We start from the raw sequence: 7143 nt of genomic DNA on the forward strand, positions 1-7143 counted from the left end.
TCTGAATCAGACTCAAAGATGTATGGTTATACAATTGTGCGTCTGTTGGCAGCCATTTTCACATCTATAAAGTGCGAGTGTAAACACTGAGTTGGGGGGGCGTGGCCAGCAGCAGCTTATTTGTATTTAAAGTGACAAAGGCCCTAAAATAGCTCATTCTGAAAGGAGCTGAAAATAACTTTATCTGAGAATAGTTTGCTAAAATTGTAATTAACATGTATAATACATAGACTTTTCCTAACTTGCTCAAATAGCATTTTTAACCTAAAAAATTCACACGTTCAGATTCCAGTGCTCTTGACGCCAAAGTAGCCCACACTAGACTAAAGGTGAAGGGTCATGGCAGACCTCCTGGCGAGCCTCTGAGGCCGGCTGTGTGCTGATCCTGGTTGTCTGGGTAAAGATCTGTCAGCCAAATCATCCTGCAAACATCGGCTGCAAATCTGCAGAAAACTGTAAGCAGTTCCTAAGTGCGAACAGTGTGAGGAAACAATGTTGTTGTTGTGCTGTTGGATTGGGCCACTTCACTGTCTGACTCTAACAAGATCACAATCATTGTCATCACGTTTAATTGCATAGCACAGTTCAGCAACAAGGCAACTCAAAGGGCTTTACATGATAAAAACACAACACAATGAACAAACAAGAAAATCTTATATTGTAAAGGCAAAATAAAAAGTAAACAGAAGGAAACAATCCAGATTAATACTAAAACCTTCTAGTTTTAGTTAAAAAAACTCAAAACAAGTGTATTTTTGTGCTCTAGTAACTGCTCAAATACATTTACTCAATACATACTCATTTAGTTAACACTTTAAAATGACAGAATGATCAAACAATGATTCTGCAAATAATCTAGATTGTATAGGAATAGGTGGTGACAGACACCTAACTCTGGAACAGTCCTAAGATATAAAAAAATAATTTCACATTAGTTAACTTCATTTATGCATTTGTTTTTGTAAGAATATATATATTTTTTACTTAACTCAAACCACAGGTGAAGAAAAGGGTTTGATAAATTACGAGGTTCTTTTTATTAAAGGTCTCCCTGCTACATCATGTCATTTATGTAATGGTGCGTTTCTTTAATTTTTTTATTTTGCCGTTGCCGTTTACAGAGAAAAGTTTTTCTTTCCTAACAATGCAAAGAAACGAGTAAATCAAACATTATTCAAGGCTGTTGATTGTGCTCCACACACTGTTGAAGGGAGGTATAATTAGGCTAAGTAAATGATAACACTTGTGTGGGAGGAATATGTGAGTAATGCTCAAACAGAACTTCAGAAAGAACGTCTTGTACATCTCGCGGATAGGCATGCATGTTTAGCGGTAAATAAAGCAGCTGTTAAGGCTCATATTATTCTTCTTAGACTCAGTTTTTATAGAACAAAGAAAACAAGTAGTTTATAGTGATATAATTACTGCATTATTTATACTATGCCTTTACAAAAGAGAAACCAGGAAACAAGGATTATGTGTGGGCAGCAACAAGTTTGGTGAGATCACGCTGTCATTTCATTTTCTTTCTGTTTTGGTGTAATTTCTTTCTGTCTTTCTTAATTTTTGAGGCATTTACATATCCAAAGTTTCCCAAAGCAAACTGAACTGAAACTGAGCCTTACTTTTATAGAAGCAGAATGAGAGGAAGATTCATTAGACAGCAGGCCCCTCTCCTGTGGAACCAGCTCCCAGTTTTAGTCCTTGAGGCCGACAACCTATCTACTTTAATATGTATTTATATATACTTTAAAATTGATGGATCTTTTGGATTATTTTATTGTCTTTTGAGAAATAACTGTCTCATTTCCTTTCAAGACAAACCTATTGATACAAATGATTTTAAACTTAAATATGAGTAATTATGGGCTTACCTCTAACTTGATCCTATGTAAATCGTCAGCTGACAGATTGGGAGCAGGACTTTCCACCAAGCCTCTCAGCAGTTTTGTTTCCATTATAGATATGAGCAAATCTTTGACTGTATTATGCTAATGCTGAACCTCCCCCCCCCCCCAACTTTGCATTTGTGGTGTTTCCAGAAACACAATTAAAATGACAATCATGTGAATCAGTCATTAAAGAACATGCCGCACCATCGTCCTCCAGCTACTTCCTGTCATCTGCTTCTTCATGGTTTGCACCAGTGGCAACTTCCTGTTGTTGGTCACGTGACTCGTGTGATGCAAAAAAAATGTGTTTCCATTGCAGTTTTGAAAAATAAAAAAATTATGATAGAGTTAATAAAACCCATCTTATATTAGCACCAAAAACTTTTTAGCAAAAATGTATTTTCTAAAAATTGTTTCTATTAAGCAAATTTGTTGCCCAAATGTCAAATGCTGCAGTTATATGTTCAATGGAAACGCAGCTACCTTCTGTGTTTACAGTAGATGTGTGAATAAACACATGAGTAAAGTTTGAAATGCTTCAGCCTCACTTTTTCCCCCAGAATTATTTTAGATGGCGTGCAGCATAAATCAAAGAGGCTCAGATTATAACATAAAATAACGAGTTTCAAGTCTGTTCTTTGTGTGTTATCTAGGGAAGTCTCCCATGAATTCCCCTACTAACTGTATGGAGGTATAGGAGAGTCACACTCATGCTGATATCTTTACAACTACTACATGTTTAAAAGGAAATGTGTCAAGGAATGTGTGTGTTATTGCTTTATGTGTGAACAATTACATGTTGATTAGGCTTACTGAAAGACATGTGCTTGGCTCTGTGCCTGTGGCTGTTTCATACATCTGGTTGTGTTTGCTGCTGTACTGTTTTCTCAGTTCAAGCATATGCCACGCTTTACTAGAAATCTGAGCAAGTATGTCATTAAACCACAACTTAATGTTTTCTGTCCCTTCCGGTGCTCATCCATCCAGACAAGCACAGAGAAACAAGCAGTAAAAACATGAGTTTAACGTATGTGACTCAATGATTTATCAGGTGACATGTTTGCATGGGATCATAGTTTTAGTAAAAAAAAAAAAGGCCCAACGTTCTTGTAATGCTTTAAAAGAGATTAAAACTTTTCAGGTAAAAGTTTATCTAATTATGTGATTGATAAGGCATAGACGTGAACATGTGAATTAGAGCAACAATGTCGAGAGTTTGATGACATGAAAAAAAATGTTGCAGTGAGCAAGAATGGTCGGAGAAATAAACAGATAAACAAGACAGATTATTTTTATTTAAAGAGGTAGTTCTTGTTCGAACAGAACATTTGACCTTTTAGTCAAATCAAAAAGTATTACACGCAGTAATTTCACGTTTCTGGAACAAAACGTAATCCAGGATTTCAGTAAGCTCTGCTGTGCAGCTGGGGGTTGGTTTGGTTTATGAAATAAAAAATAAAAAAAATCTCATAGCTCACCTAAAGGATTTGGCTTCGCAAATACTCACAGCCCTGTGAACAGGTGCCTGAAACTCCTGCAGTGACATGCAAGTCAGGATAGAAAGTCTGCTATTTTAGGATCATCTCTTTTTAAATGATCCTGTAAGAACAGTCTTCATCATACATCACTATTAAACTAAAAATTCACATTAATTTTGCATTCATCTCTCCCAGAAGTATGTGAGGGAGGATAGGAATTATTCAGACAATTTATTTTTGCTGTAGGGATGCACTCATCCACTTTGTTCACTTCCGATACTGATACAGATTTCTGAGATTTCACAATGACTCATACAGATAAACAGCACTGAGTTGACTTAAAATGTTTCACACATAAATTGACTGAATAACAATTGTATTTGCTAACTCTGCTGCACTACAGCACATTAAAATACACAAATAGCTTCACAAGCTTGGTCAAACATTTGTTCAGTCAGTTCAATTAGGAACAGCCAATGGAAAATAAATAATAAAGAAGCTAAAACTGACAAAAACAACAGGTTGACTATGTTGGTTAGACATGTAAAAATAAACTGCAACAAACCGTCTAATAGTTTAGAAAGTGCAATTTAGGAAGTCTAAATATGATGTAAAATGAATGATAAAAATATGATGTTCCTCAGAGCGCAAAGTATAGCATTAGACTGAATAGATCTCCCCTTATGGATCAGGCACATTGTCATCTATACCAGATCTAGATTTTTTTTTTCAATATCAGAACCAATACAGATATTAATATCAGATCAGTGCGTCTCTACTTCAGTATTAACTAAGTGTTCATTCCCAGAGATAAACAAACTTCTTACGCAATAAAACGTTTTTTTGTCTGAAATCTTTCTGAAAGTGACTTCATACATTTCTGCTGTAAACCACATCTAAAAATCAACCGGCCCTTCAACTTCTAGTAAATTAAGGCATTAAAGTTTTGTTGCATAGAAAACACAATGTGGCCTCCTGTGGTCTTTTCAGGCTTTGACTCTGGATCTATAAATAATTCTGCTAAATTTTGCAATGATGAGAGAGAAAAAATGTTTAGGCATATATATATATTTTTTTTACATTTTCTTAATGTTAAATATTTTGCACCAGAAACAAGAAAGCTTATATTAAAACCAAAGAAACAAAAGATTCCATTAGAGTCTAATGATTAGACCATCTCGTCCTGCTTTGTTGTGTATTTTTCTTTCCTTTGTAGGCATATTATGGATGTTATTTATAGACAGTTTACTTGCTCTGATTTTGCAGCCTTTCAAGTTTGGCTTGTTGTCCTTTAAGCAACGTAAAATATCAGGAATATTCTGACGGACTCTGTTGTATGCTCTATGACTTATGCACAATAAGAAGTGAGATTTGGTCTTTGATTGATTTTATTGTCCTAATTAGCTCCACTGTCCAGAGCTGCAGGGGGCTGGAGGTAATGAATGTCTTATCTGGTTGCTGGGCTGTTGCCACTTTGCCATGGTGTGATGCACTGCACTTCATGTTGCTTTGTTCATTATTGTTTTTCCATTCTGAAATATTGAAACGGTCATTTCAGTAGCTATCATCTTCAGTCACTGTTATTCTGCTTCTCAACAATCAGGTCATAACAAATTCCACACATCCGTCTTTCCATGATGCAAAAAAAAAAAAAGATAAACAGTTAAAATGCTCAGTGATTCCTCTTCATAAGGAGTTTGTTTCTTCTCTGTAAACACACAGTAGTGACAGAATTATACGCTTGACATCCTCATCTATACTGGTTCGAACTGGCCGAAACCATATTTTAAAAAGTTTTAAACTTAGTTCACCCCTTCATTTAGGAGAAGTTCACACTTAACACATGTTCTAAAAAAATGGTCTATTTTAGGAAAGGTTTGTTTCAATTTAATGTCAGGCAGAAAAATAAAAAAAGCCCAGTCTGTTTATGCAGTTTATTTAAATATCTGCTTCCCACTGTACCTTGTGTGGAGAGATTTGACTTGACTTTTAAATCATTTCGATGATAGGCCTTTATTTGTAGCAAGTTCCTGTCTCGTCTCCGCCCTCATTCTAATAATAGTGACAGCCGCCGTGCGACATACTTACAGTGCATTGTTTTCCCTGACAGGAACTGTCAACTTAGTTCCTGCTGAAATACTAATTACGTCTGAAGGTCAACAATCCTGCAGCCTATCTGGACATTTCTGGTCATTTTTTCTGTCTCCGTCTCCCATTAGAGCTCCAGCAGCCAGTGTGTCTGACTGGTGACAGCTCAGTGTGTTGTTGGGATTAAATGAGGACACCCATGTTGGATGCTCAACATTACTGTACATGGTTTGAAACCTTACCACAGTCCCTCTGCTGTGCTGGTCTCTCTCTCTTGTACTATGTGACTGTGATGCCATTTGTTCTGCCTGTCAAACTGATGACTCATTAAAACATTTACAGCAGTTTTATGCACAGATTAAAGTTTACTATGTTTGTCTTTAGGAAAAAGTCTTTGTGCACAGAACTCTTTAAGTCTGACCAAAATGTCTGTTTCTCTTGATCTTAAAAGTCAAGTGCAAAAAAAAATGAATCTAGAAATAAAATATTTTAAAATGTATTTATTTTTCGGAGTGGAAAATCTTGTTTCCTGAAGGGAAACCAATTGCAGGAAACTACCAACAGTCTTGTTCTTTTTGTCTGTTTCGTTTTGCCTTAAGCTCTGAAGGGCAAGTGAAAAAAAAGTGTTTTCTTTTCTCATCCAACATATAGAAAAATGAGACAACAGAAAATACATTTTCCTTTTGCTTGCTACTTTTGTATTTTTGTAATACTTTTGCTGTCCACAGAAATGACGGTGCCACCAGCTCCAATGAGAGGGAGTGCAGAATGCATACGTTTGGTTCTACTGTGTGCTTTGAGATGTGTTCAGATGAAAAAAAATAGGCCTTCAAAAATCATAAAGAGAGTAATTCCTTTAGAAATGTGCCTAATTCTAAATTAATTTGTGCATAGACTGTGAAAATCTTCACAGACTGAAGATTTTTAGTTGCATTCATGTTTTTATCTGCAGTCTGTAGATGCTTCAGTGTACATGAGAATAACTATTATTGACAAAATGTTACACGGGATACGAAGTAACATTTTACATCCAATGTTAAATGTTACATGTAACATTTATGACATGTGAAAAATAAAGACTCATGCAATCTAATTAATATTGCAAGCATGTATAAGGGACATTTTAATGGAAGCATCTACAGTATGTTAACATTTAGAGGTCGTCGTATTCCTTAGTAACCTGCTGAATTTATCCAAACTGCTGCCAATCAGATTCGCCCACAGCCCAATAAGGGCATAATGACTGCAGCTCACATGCTTTTGCCTTTGACTTTGTAATTACCTTTCATTTAATTTTACCTAATTGATTTAAAAAAATACATTATTTAGAATTCTAAGATTGGTTGTACATGCAAAATATGTCCCCAGACAAGTGGACAGGCTAAAATGCTTTGTAATGAGTTTTTCCAGTATGATAGAATTAATTCTTATGAAACAAAATGTTGCTCCAAAAAATGCAGCAGTACTTTTTGTAGCAATTGTGTTTAAATATCAGCAACAATTACTAACATGTTTGTGTTCATTGGAACAATTAAATGAGAAAATAAGAGCAAGCAATTGAACTATTTTTATTTGTATAAGAATATGTGAGTAATGTTAAAATCCAGAGAAATAAAGGAAGGTTTTCCTGGTTCCTCCATGGTACAGGATCCATTATCGCTTTTCAATTTTGTCTGAAGGTCTAG

The sequence above is a fragment of the Xiphophorus hellerii genome, chromosome 5 (assembly GCF_003331165.1).
Source record: "Xiphophorus hellerii strain 12219 chromosome 5, Xiphophorus_hellerii-4.1, whole genome shotgun sequence".
NCBI classification, from domain to species: Eukaryota; Metazoa; Chordata; class Actinopteri; order Cyprinodontiformes; family Poeciliidae; genus Xiphophorus; species Xiphophorus hellerii.